This window comes from Solanum stenotomum, chromosome 6 (assembly GCF_019186545.1).
Source record: "Solanum stenotomum isolate F172 chromosome 6, ASM1918654v1, whole genome shotgun sequence".
In the NCBI taxonomy this organism is placed as follows: Eukaryota; Viridiplantae; Streptophyta; class Magnoliopsida; order Solanales; family Solanaceae; genus Solanum; species Solanum stenotomum.
The window spans coordinates 5,658,725-5,667,231 of NC_064287.1; the positions used below are offsets into that span (position 1 = coordinate 5,658,725).

The window sequence follows — 8,507 nt, forward strand, 5'->3', positions numbered from 1 at the left end:
GTCTAAAACATCAATCAAATGCTAAAGAAAACAAAAAAGGGAAACACGAAGAAAAAGCCTAATCTAAGCGTAACTTGTAGTTAGTCAAATCTTGACAACTAGCCTCCAAGCACTCTCTTTTCTGTTCCAAACGAAGTGAATCTTCAAGCGTTAATAAACTCATATTTCATACGAGGATATCTCATCTTCTGTAGCTAAAATCTTGGCTTGAACCTCCTCAACCTTCTTCTTAGCAGCTTCTAAAACAACTTCAAGTCCCTCTCACTCTCCTTGTAAAGTTGCTAGCTTACGCTTAACCTTCTTTAGTGATTTCTTATTAGAAGAAACATGTTTTGCCTTCTCACCCTCTTCTACTTTGAACAATTCGAGACGCTCTTTGGCATTGAAAATCAACTCCATCTTCTTATCTTCATGCGCCTTGTCAACAAAACTAGAGTGTTCTTGATCATAAGAAGTAGCATGATCAAAAAGAGAATCTACCAAACTCTTTAATGGTGAAAGATCTAATAAATTCATCTCACTCATCTCCTTGAAAATCTCACAAATATCATCTTTGTAAGATGAAATATTGTCTAGAGAAGTTCTGGAAAGTTTTCCACAAATCTCTTCCCAAAGACCCAAGATGTACTTTCTTTTGTGGTTGAACACAACACCTTTTCCTTCGAAGACAGACATAGCTCCATTACTCTTTGGGAGAACTCGGGAAAACTCATTTGAATTAGGAGTCAACCCTTTTAAAGTTTGGCCACGAGAAGTAGATGATGTCTTTTGCTCTTGCTCAATATTTGAAATTGATTGTGCCTTAGGTTTTGATATTGCAGTAGACTCATCGCTAACTTGTGGCATCTCATGTGGCAATCCTAGTGGATGTCCGGCAGCATTAACCTACACATGGAAAAAGTGGGTTAGCAAAGTTATTTTATTCAAAATAAAAAAATAAAAAATAAATAAATAAATAAATTAAAAAATTAAATCTTGTCACTCTGAATTGTCATTGATCTTGAAGGACTATTGACACTCTGAACTTTTATGACTCTTAAATCAACAACTTCAGCCCCAGATGGTTCAACCCTTTGCCTCTTCCAACATCGATTCTTGCTAGTTTTGCTTGTTTCTTGAAGGGCCTGTTTACTAGAGAAGAGAAATTAGGGACATTTCTCTTTATTAGTAGAAGTATGAACTACTTCTTTCTTGGATACCTTAGAGGAATTAAGCTTCTTACTTTAATGTTGGGGAGCAAGTGGTGTCTTGACTTTTGAAAGTATCTTCTCGATATATATCTTGACTTTTGTCTTCTAAAAAGGTAACAAATTCAGTCCCAACTTTCTCCACCATAACATCCAAATTATCCTCAAGAACCATTCCATAGGATCTCTCCCACCAAGATGAATATTGGGTAGTATAAAGCTTTTTTGCGAAAGTTACCGCAGGAGGAAATGTCGTTTTAGACATAGGTGCACGTGATATGCAAATGCACCAATATCTAAGGCCTTCATCAAGTGACTCAGCACGAATATCATTTTCTAAATAGCCATGAATATCTTGATGAAAACCAAATTGGTGACTGAATCGGTGCGGACTATATGGCTCAATGACAAAGGAACTTCCCCTTCTTAATGGAAGATAATTAAAACGAAGGCTCATAAAATAAGCTAGCTCCAACTCTGGTGTTTTTCCATCATCAATATAATAAGTTGGGTGAGGCCTACTAAGCATGGTTGCATTCCATACAATGTTTTCCCTTCGATGAGCACACTTTCTTGCCTCATCTTTGTCAAAGTACTTTGCAGCGCCTTCCCCAGAATATACCACCATTCGTGGAAGAGAAGGTCCACTAGTAAGCGGATGATGTGTCTTGAGATAATAAGAAAGCCAACCATAAACATAGTGGATGGGAAAACAAACTTTTATATGGTCTAAATGTGAAGAATTTGAAATTTTATTTAAGCCATGATATACGCTTGCTAGCTAAGACCGGAACCGCAAGGCTAACCCTTTTACCGTTCTCCATTAAGCTTGCTATCTTGAAAGTTTCAGGCCGAATGAAATTCCCTTCTTCAGACGGAAATACAAAGGCACATAACCAACATGACAAAAAGGCCGTCAGATAAGTCTCATATTTTTGGTGTTTCGCTCCGAGCTTAGAAAATGCCATCTCTTGAGTACTTGACCATGTGTTTATCTCAGTAGGTATCTCACCTATTGGATTATGAGTAGATGATAGACGTCGAGATTTCTTCTCTTTCCTTGGGGGAGCTAGCTCATATTTGCAATCTTTCTTGTACCAAAATTGTATCCATTCATTAAAAGAGACCCTCATATTACCATTATTTTTCTCTTTAAGATGATGAAAGGCAGCAAACATACACTTGCAAGTTCGAGGAAGAAATTTTTCCCTCTTGTCATCCAAACCTGTAAGTTCCGTGGAGTTAGGTATCACTTAGCTTCTTCGTAAGGGACTCCGCTAATTGGCAAACCACCTAGAATATGCAAGTCCCAAAGAGATATGGATATTTCTCCAATAGATGTAAGTAATGTATTTGTTTGAGGGCACCAGGCCTCACAAAAGGCTTGTATAATATTGGAGTTCCGATCATAAGTAAAAAAAAGAAGCAAATACAGCATCAGAAATACAAGCATTGTTTAGACTTTGCCCATTTTTGCTTAAGACATCTTCTGTCCATTCCCAGTATCCCAGAATGCAGTGATATTCACCTTCAAGCACAATGTTGTCTCCCCAACGTAGTTCCTCTAGAATCATGCGGCGACCTAAATTTGAAAGAGTGCTCGCGATGTTTGTACGTTGTGGATTTGGTTTCTCAAGATACCACGCTTTTGAGGCTTTATTATATTTGTGATCGTATTCGGATGTCCAACTTCTCATATGAAGCGTGTTCCTCAATTGTGGCCATGGATCAACATAACGACCAACAAAAGATTCCTGGACCAAAAACTTAGTCTCCACCGTATTACCCTCTGTTCCAACGATGAGATATTTGAGTTGAGAAGATGGGCAAGTATAATCCTTGAAGAAAACCATGTTCAACCTGCCAAAAAAAAAAGAAAAAAAAGTGTTAATATTTACTTATGATGATGCACAAAAAGAGATAAAACTTGAAAAAGAGGGGTAGTTAAGAAGGGGCGAATAATTTAAGCATTATGGATCTTGAAAATGCCTCAAGTTAGTGATCTTCAAGGCGGGGACACATTCCTTCACACCTTATGCTTAAGTATTTGGGACCATGTAACGTCTTGAGAGTAGTATTTTTTTCAAGGCGGGGACATTAAACACATTATTTTAGTAAAGCCTCAAGTTGGTTAAGTATTCGGGACCTTGTAACGCCTTGAGAGTAGTATTTTTTTCAAGGCGAGGACGTTAAACACAATATTCTAGTAAAGCCTCAAGTTGGTTAAGTATTCGAGACCTTGTAACGCCTTGAGAGTAGTATTTTTTTTCAAGGCGGGGACGTTAAACATAATATTCTAGTAAAGCCTCAAGTTGGTTAAGTATTCGGGACCTTGTAACGCCTTGTTTTCAAGGCGGAGACGTTAAACACAGTATTCTAGTAAAGCCTCAAGTTGGTTAAGTATTCTCGGGACCTTGTAACGCCTTGAGAGTAGTATTGTTTTTCAAGGCGGGGACGTTAAACACGGTATTCTAGTAGAGCCTCAAGTTAGTGATCTTCAAGGCGGGGACATTAAACACATCCCTTCACACCACAAGATCAAATTCATGTGTGATATAGTTCTCCATTGTTCAGCCTCCGCGTTGCTCCTATTGACCTATAAACAAACCCACATAATAAAATAAAATACAAATAAAGAAGGGGGAATTACCTCACAGTTGACGCTTGCGAATCAGTTCCAAGCAACAGTTCACAAATTGGTATTAAAAGTATGAGGGTCATGATCCTATTTATAGGCGAGTAATGTCGGTCGTTCACTCCTAATTGATGACGGTTCAAGTGTCACAATTCAAATAGGATAGGAATATGTTACTTTTTGGAGACAAATAAGGAAAAGTGCATGGTGGGACCCACAAATTGGAAAAATATAAAATTTCCTACGTATTGAAAGTTTTGGCAGTATGTGTGTACAAGCTTATAATAGTAAATTGTATGGACAATTTATTTATTTATTATATATAGTTTGATTCAAAATTGACTTAATACTTCAAGTCTAGTGTTCGTGAAAATATTTGTTTGACAAGACTTGAGCAGAGGGCATTTGTAATCATTTAAAATTTATTAAATATAAATCTATAAAATGACTCGAATTATATTAAATTCATGAATATATTAGTCCAAATAAATATTATGGATTAATATAATTGGGCTAATTATTCAAGTCCAATAAATATGAATTTAATTAAAATAAAAATTAATTGATTTAGGCTATAGATGAGCCCAATTTGCTAAGTCCAATGTCATCTTATCCTAGAGGCCCATTCTTTTGGTGCCACATGGCAAATGACGTGGCATGCCAAGTCAAACAAATAAGCCAATAGGATCATGACATGTGTCAAAGATGACAAGCCCGCTCCATAAAGCCCATATGACATGTCACTTAAATATGATTGGTTGAAGGGAATCATGTTCCAATCGCAACTCCTCTATTCTAAAACTATAAATAGGGGTCCTCATAGTTCAGAATAAAGGACAGAAAATTCTAAACAAGAAGCTCGAGAAAATCCGTGGTACAAACGCCATAAAATTCTCTATAAAGCTACAAGTTTAAGAATTCAAGCATTTAAGTTCAAGAACGATCAAGATCAAGACTATCAGGTTCAAGAACAAGCTCGAAGCCCTTGAATTCAAGCAAAAGTCAAGATCAAGATAAAGTTCAAAGTTCAAATTCATCAAAGATTCAAGATCAAGCTTTAAAGCCCTTGAATCATATTTGAAAAGGCGAATTCAGAGGAATCATAGAGATTGTAACACTCGCACTTTGAAATAATAAATACGATTGTTGCTATAATTTTCCGTTCTTGATTATTGTTTTCTTGACGCGAATTTTATTGTCTACAAGCGGTAATTGAGCTATTGCCATTCATTAATTGCAGCTAAAAATCATTTTTGAGGCAATGATAGTGACTCCTTATTACCCAAAGTTTGTTACTCCCTCCGTCCCATTTTATGTGAGGTAGTTTGACTCGGCACAAAGTTTAAGAAAGAAAGGAAGACTTTTAAAACGTGTGGTCCAAAATGAATGATAGAAATTTGTGACTGTAAATCAGTTCGTTAAGGGTAAAATAGACATTTTATAGCTAAATTGTTACTTAATATAGAAATGTGTCATTCTTTTTGAGACTGACTAAAAAGGAAAGTAAGTCACATAAATTGGGATTGAGGGAGTATATCTTAATACTTGAAGAAATCTCTAATTTAGGTTACATAACTTTTGAAGTAAAGTGAAAAGCAATACATTGTATATGCCCTACAAATAAAAGAATTAATGAGGGGATTGGAGTATGACAATGAAGGTTGACACGTTTAACTTTAATCCTCAATGTGAGTTCTGATATCAAATTTTGTTAATTTCGTAAATTTTAAACTAAATTAACACATTTTGATGAAATACTATTCATACAATTTTATAAATTAGAATTTTAAAAATTATATGGAAAAAACTATTTAGAGCTTGTTTAACATTAATGTTGGAAGGTCAGAAGTCTTTTTTTTTTAAAATAGAAAAAATCACTTATTTTTAAAAAAATTAAGTGTTTGACAAATTTTTAAAACTGTTTTTTAATAGAAGCGAAAGCAGTTTTTATGTTTTTGGAAAGAAGTTAAAAATTTCTGTTGTTTAAAAAAAGCAGATAATTATTTTTTTAAGATAAAAACATCCCTTACATATACACATTTATTAATATATCTCTTATTATTTAAATAACATATCTCATAAGTTTCATTAATTTTCATTCAAGAATTTCATTTATTTTTAATTTTATATAATAATTTTTTTTAATTTATGATTATTATTATTTATGTATCATATTGTATATATTACTTTACGTATTATTTTACAACAATATTTTGTAGGATTAAAAAAAGTAGCAATTAAAGATTTAGACCCTCCCAAAAAAGTAACAAATAAGAAAATTTTCTTTTCTTAATTTACGTATTATTTTATTTTAGTTTGAATTTTTTAAAAACTTTAGACTAAAAAAAAGGATAATAGTGTAACAACCCGAACCGTCATTATTTAAGAGAACAAAAATTCAAAAAAAAATCTGGGTCATTGTCCCTCTATAGCGGGAATGATGCCGCTAGGGCGGCGGCGCCGAGGTGGGATAGGCGAGGCAGAACGTAAATTACGAGAAATCCTATTTTTTCCATCTTCCTAAAATACCTAAATAAGTCATAAAACATCCTAGAAACCTCAGAAAAGCTGCTCTAAGCTTGGGAAGGAAGGAGAAGAAGATTTCTAGCGTGAGGATAGTGATACCTTGCGGATTCTTGTCCAAATTCATCGTCACGAAGCTCGGGAAGTCGAAATCGAAGTCAAAAACTTCGTGCAACTGCTTGGCGACCAGGTAGGCTATGTTTTATGAATTGAGTAGTTTATATATGTGCTCACTGCGTAATATATGTAAATCGATGGTAGGATTTATGCGTAGGCCTTTGAGCACCAAATGATTTATGAATTAAACCCAGGAAGAAGCCTTAGACGATGAATCAGGGCAGGGTATGATTGAATTAGGGTTTGCATGAGCCATGTTGATGAATAATCCATTGTGATGGTGGTGATTCTATGATTTAGTGATGTATGCTATTCTTGCTTCATTGTGATACATGTAGGTATACGAATGTTGCATTATTGATCATACTTGTTGTAAAATATGGATATATGAATGACGAACGCCAGGAATCATGAATTATTTTATATGATTTTGAGGATATACTTGTGCTTATGATTGTGGTATGTTGAATGGATCGGTTGTCACATTCCGACATAACTAACTGGGATCGGTTGTCACGTTTCGGCATAACTAACTGGATCGATTTCCACGTTCCGACATAACTAACTGGGATCGGTTGCCACGTTTCAGCATAATTATGGGATCGGTTGCCATGTTCTGACATAACTATGAGATCGTTACCACGTTTCGGCATATTTATGGGATCGAGTACCACGTTGCAGTATGCTAACTTTTTGGATTTGGGTTCCATGAGAGGACCAATGATTTTCTTAATTGTGTAGGTTGAGGAATGTGAAATACATTGTTGTTCTTCACGTTGATGATATTATATATGTTCCATATATGCATGTGAGAATGTTGTTGTACTGATTTATATATGTTGTACTTAGTAGGTACATATTACGACGACTTAGATTTGGTTGTTCTTGTGTTAAGCGAGTGGTTTGGGTATAATGGAAGGGTAAAGTGTTCAAGGGGCAAGTGATGGATAGTAAGGGTTGTTCGTGTGTTGTAATGGCGAGAAGTAGAGGTAGAGTATGTGATGAAATATGCTTAGGTTGATTTCATCTTGGGGAAAGAGAGTGAGTTTAGTGGTAAGAAAGCTTGATATAATATACTATGTGACTATGGTTTGGTAATGTGACGAGGAAGTAAGGGTATGACGTGAGCGGTTAGTTGAAATATAACGTGGTGGTTTTTGTGGAACGTTTAATGCGTTAGAACGGTTAAGCCATTATCAAGTATTTGGTAAGTAAGTTGGTTGAGAAGGTGGTTAGTAGTCAGAAAACTAGTGTATATTGGAAGTACTTCACAAAAGGGTAGATATGGAGAAACGAGTGGTTTATGTCATGATCTTACTAGTCGGTTCTTATGTTATGTGGTGGACATCAGTTTGACCGATGATGCCTACCAGTGCGCGTGTTTTGTACTGATACTACTCTTGTTATGTCTTTCGACATAGTTAGGATGCAGGTTGGTGATGTTTCATTAGGCGAAGATGAGGAAATTTTCCAGTAGCTTCTATTCTTCCTTCCGCATGGTGGGAGCTGTGTCTTTTGTTTATCTTGTCTAGATGTACTCTTAGTAGCTCTTGTACCTATTTAGCCTAGATCCTAGGGAGTTGTTAAATTACTTTGCAAGTTTTTAACAAAAAAGTGTGTCTAAGGATATTGTTTTAAAATCATATTATTATATTTATCTCTGTTTTCTTAAAACCTTCCGCATATTTAATTATTGGGATATGAGGGCTCTCCTACTTAGGTGTTAGAGTGTGTGCCCGCATGGCCCGGTGGGTTGGATCGTGACAAAATGGTATCAGAGCCTAGATTGTCGGTCTCCCAGTACAAGAGAAAAATGTGGACTAGAATCCTGCGGATTGGTGGGTTGACGTCCAAATCTAATCCTCAGGAAGCTAGGAAGCATTCTAGGAAATTGTTCCACTTATTCTCTCATTTCGTGCGAAGTGTCGCTTGTGGTATGAGTTGAGTCCAATTAGTATCTTTCGATTCCAATTGGTATCTCAACGAAGTGAACTAGACGTCGTTGATACGACTGAAGGGACACTAACAAGTTAATTGGAACTGGG

At 35.7% G+C, this 8,507-nt stretch overlaps 1 pseudogene; it reads right to left on the minus strand.

The window, feature by feature from the left end:
- Window positions 1-261: 261 nt before the first annotated feature.
- LOC125868421 (uncharacterized) lies at window positions 262-1,452 on the minus strand (annotated as a pseudogene).
- Between the last annotated feature and the right edge of the window lie 7,055 nt (window positions 1,453-8,507).